Source organism: Arachis ipaensis, chromosome B02 (genome assembly GCF_000816755.2).
Source record: "Arachis ipaensis cultivar K30076 chromosome B02, Araip1.1, whole genome shotgun sequence".
Classification (NCBI taxonomy): Eukaryota; Viridiplantae; Streptophyta; class Magnoliopsida; order Fabales; family Fabaceae; genus Arachis; species Arachis ipaensis.
Genome location: NC_029786.2, coordinates 26,013,035 through 26,018,006, shown reverse-complemented (window position 1 = coordinate 26,018,006; position 4,972 = coordinate 26,013,035).

Genomic DNA, 4,972 nt, shown 5'->3' with positions numbered 1-4,972 from the left:
TTTTGAAAAAGTCAATCCAAATTTTCGAATTTGATGAGAGAAAAAGGGAAAGATATTTTTTTGATTTTTTTGAATTTTTATTAAAAACATGAAAATTATGCAATGCATGAAATTTTTTTAGATCAAAACAATGAATGCATGCAAGAATGCTATGAATGTCAAGATGAACACCAAGAACACTATGAATGTCAAGATGAACATCATAGACACGTTTTTGAAAAATTTTTAATGCAAAGAAAACATGCAAGACACCAAACTTAGAATTCTTTAATGCTTAGACACTAAGAATTCAAGAATGCATATGAAAAACAAGAAAAGACACAAAACAAAAAATCATCAAGATCAAACAAGAATACTTACCAAGAACAACTTGAAGATCATGAAGAACACTATGAATGCATGATATTTTCGAAAAAAAAATGCAAGATGCATATGCAAGTGACACCAAACTTATGATATGACTCAAGACTCAAACAAGAAACAGAAAATATTTTTGATTTTTTATTATTTTCTAATTTTTTTGGATTTTTATTTTATATTTTTCGAAAATAGTCTTGAAAAAGAAAAATAAGGATTCCAAAATTTTTTAGTATGAATTCCAGGAATCTTGCCATGTTAGTCTAAAGCTTCAGTCCAGGAATTAGACATGGCTCACTAGCCAGCCAAGCTTTCAATGAAAGCTCCAGTCCAAAACACTAGACATGGCCAATGGCCAGCCAAGCTTCAGCAAACATATGAATGTAATTCATTCAATTTTAATCCAAAACCTCAGTCCAAAAGAATTTAGACATGGCTTTACAGCCAGCCAGGCTTTAGCATGCTTCATGAAACACTAGAATTCATTCTTAAAAATTCTGAAGCCATAGAATAATTTATTTTTGAAAACATTTTTTTTTATTTTTTTCGAAAACAGATGAGAGAATTTTTAAAAGATTTTTGAAAAATTTTTGAAAAGAAAATAAAAAGAAAATTACCTAATCTGAGCAACAAGATGAACCGTCAGTTGTCAAAACACGAACAATCCCCGGCAACGGCGCCAAAAACTTGGTGCACATGCCGGATCAAACTTCATAAGTGAAGGTCCAGGCATGGCCGAGATGGCCAGCCCCCAAAACGTGATCACAGGATCAAAATACAATCCAGGATGGTCGAAGACTATAGTAAGAGGTCCTATTTATAATAAACTAGTCACTAGGGTTTACATGAGTAAGTAATTGATGCATAAATCCACTTCCGGGGCCCACTTGGTGTATGTTCACCTCTGAATCTGATTTCTGCTCAAGTCCCTCAATTTCAGCCAGAAAATACCTGAAATCATAGAAAAACACACAAACTCATAGTAAAGTCCAGAAATGTGAATTTAACATAAAAACTAATGAAAACATCCCTAAAAGTAACTAGATCCTACTAAAAACATACTAAAAACAATGTCAAAAAGCGTATAAATTATCCGCTCATCAGCTATATAAGTAGGTTGTTACCACATCCATTATATGCATATGTAGTTTATGATATGCGGATAAACTGACCAAATAACGCAATATTATTGCATCCACTATAGGGGAATATGTTTCTTCAAAAGATTATACATTTACAAAGAATAGCAAATGAATTCCCTGATGCATTTTCTGATACAAAGAGGATAACCAAATCTTATATACCAGCAGAAAATGCCCCAATTCGAATTGATGTCCCAGTCGGACTGGTAGACAGAATTGAACTCCGCACAACTTAACCGGCAAGTGCATCGGGTCATCCAAGTAATACCTCAGGTGAGTGAGGGTCGATCCCACGGAGATTGTCGGATTGAGCAAGCAATGGCTATCTTGTAAATCTTAGTCAGGCGATTAGAAAAGATGGTTGTTTGTTTAAAAGCATAAATGAAATAGTAAGAACGAGATACCAGATTAGTGCAAAAGCAATGATGGATAATTAGTTAAGGCTTCGGAGATGCGTATTCTTTCCAGATTAACTTTTCTTACTGTCTACTTCAACAATGAACGATTCATTCAATGGAAACCGTAATTTACTAACTCATGTAGCTTCCTCATCAAGTTAGTCTCTTCTAAACCATAGCAGTCCACCATATTCGAGCACTCATCAAGTTAACTCATGGCTTCCCAATAGTCGAAGGTGAAGACCTAAGCAATCCACTCTCTTTCGCGATCCTACTTAAAATGCCACAGACAAGGTCGGATCTTCTGGATCAGGGAATGCTGCTTCTCATACTCTAGCCTTGACACCACAGAAACCTCAGTAACCCACGGTCAACGGGATTATATGTCACATATCCAAAGTTGCCCAGGCACGCTCTTGGAATCCGCAGTGCATTTTCTAACTTGTGATTCAATGCTATCCGGGCAGGACTCACACGGAACCCATGTAGAACAAGGATGATTGTCACAGGTCATCCTCAATTCATGATATGAATAACGAAAATGCACAAGAGAATGGAATCAAACGTGTATTGAAATAGAACAGTAATATTATTAATCCATGAGAATCAGCAGAGCTCCTAACCCTAACTTAGGAGGTTTAGTTCTCATGCTTTTACAAAAAAATAGTGTAATGTTCGAATGGGGGAGGAAAGATCTTAAACATGGTGATCTCTTCCTTAAATACTAATCTAATAACTAAGGATTACAGAGATAAGGTAGACTAGGTTGATAGTGCAAAAATCCACATCTTGGGCCCACTTGGTATGTGTTTGAACTGAGCTTGGGGTGACTCCACGAGTTGGTACTCCCTTTTGGGCGTTGGACGCCCACTTTGCTCCCTTTTGGGCGTCCAACGCCAGAAATTTGGATGGTAGCTGGCGTTGAACGCCAGTTTTGGACCTTCAATTCCAGAGATAAGTATGGACTATTATATATGGATGGAAAGCCCTGGATGTTAGATTTTCAATACCATTGAGAGTGCGCCATTTGGACTTCTGTAGCTCCAGAAATTTTCCGTCAAGTGCATGGAGGTCAGAATCCGACAGCATCTGCATTCCTTTCTCTGTCTCTGAATCAGACTTTTCCAAAACTCCTCAATTTCAGTCAGAATTTACCTGAAATCATCATAAAACACAACAACTCAAAGTAGAATCCAAAAATGTAAAATTTTCACTAAAACCTATGAAAACATAATAAAACTTGAACAATACATAACTAAAATGATATGAAAAAGATGCCAAAAAGCGTATAAAATATCCGCTCATCAGAACACCAAACTTAAACTGTTGCTTATCCCCAAGCAACCAAAAACAAAGTAGGATCAAAAAGAAGAGAAGGATACAATAAATCTCAGAGGTTTTCAATGAAGCTCAGTTCCAATTGATGAGCGGGGCTTGTAACTATTCACTTCTAAATAGTTTTGGCATCTCACTATCCTTTGAAGCTCAGAAGTGTTGATGTCTTTAAGAATTCAGAATCCGGATGATATTATTGACTTTCTTAGTTTATTTCTTTTTTATTCTTAAACACAGCTTCTTTTAGAGGCTGGCCGTGACCCTAAGTGCTTTGTTTTTCAGTATTACCACCGGATACATAAATGCCACAGACACTTAACTGGGTGAACCCCTTAGGATTGTGATTCAGCTTTGCTAGAATCTCCAGCCAGTGGTGTCCAGAGTTCTTAGCCACACTCTTTTGCTTTTGGAATCACGACTTTAACTGCTCAGTCTCAAGCTTTTCACTTGACACCTTCACACTACAAGCATATTAGTTAGGGGGAGGAGCTCATTTGAACTTTTTAGGCCAAGATTTTGTTTCTTTTAGGCCCTCTTAACCATTGATTCTCAAAGCCTTGGACCCCTTGCTCTTGCCTTTTGGTTTAAAGAGTGATGAGCGGATAATTTATACCCTTTTTGGCATTGTTTTTAGGTAGTTTTTAGTATGTTTTAGTTACTTTTTATTATATTTTTATTAGTTTTTATGAAAAAATCACATTTCTGGACTTTACGATGAGTTTTTGTGTTTTTCTGTAATTTCAGGTATTTTTTGGCTGAAATTTAGGGACCTGAGCAAAAATCTGATTCAGAGGCTGAGAAAGGACTGCAGATGCTGTTGGATTCTGACTCTCCTGCACTCAAAGTGGATTTTCTGGAGCTACAGAAGCCCAATTGGCACGCTCTTAATTGCGTTGGAAAGTAGACATCTTGGGCTTTCCAGAAATATATAATATTCTATACTTTGCCCGAGATTTGATTGCCCAACTTGGCATTAAACGCCAGCTAGAGACCCTTTTTTGGCGTAAAACGCCAGAACTGGCACCAGAACTGGAGTTAAACGCCCAAACTGGCACCCAAGCTGGCGTTTAACTCCAAGAATGGCCTATGCACATGAAAGATTCAATGCTTAGCCCAGGCACACACCAAGTGGGCTCCGGAAGTGGATTTCTATACTATCTGCACTTAGTTACTCATTTTTGTAAACCTAAGTTACTAGTTTAGTATAAAAACTACTTTTAGAGATTTATTTTGTAACTCATGACATTTTACATCTCATATTGTATTTTCTACACCATGAGTCTCTAAACCCCAGAGGTGGGGGTGAGGAGCTCTGCTGTGCCTCAATGGATTAATGCAATTACTATTGTTTCCTATTCAATCACGCTTGATTCTGTTCTAAGATACTCACTCGTCCTTCAACATAGAGAATATGATGATCCGTGACACTCATAATCATTCTCAAACTTATGAACGCGTGCTTGACAACCACTCCCGTTCTACCTGAGCTCAACGTAGTCATTGGGCGACAGCTTGAGTGCGTATCTCTTAGGTCTCTAATCCACGGACCGAGTCCGTGGGATTAGAACCTTCGTGGTAGAGGCTAGAACCAATTGGCAGCATTCCTGAGATCCGGAAAGTCTAAACCTTGTCTGCGGTATTCCGAGTAGGATCTGGAACGGGATGTGACGAGCTTCAAACTCACGAATGTTGGGCACAGTGACAGTGTACAAAAGGATAGAGAGATCCTATTCTGACACA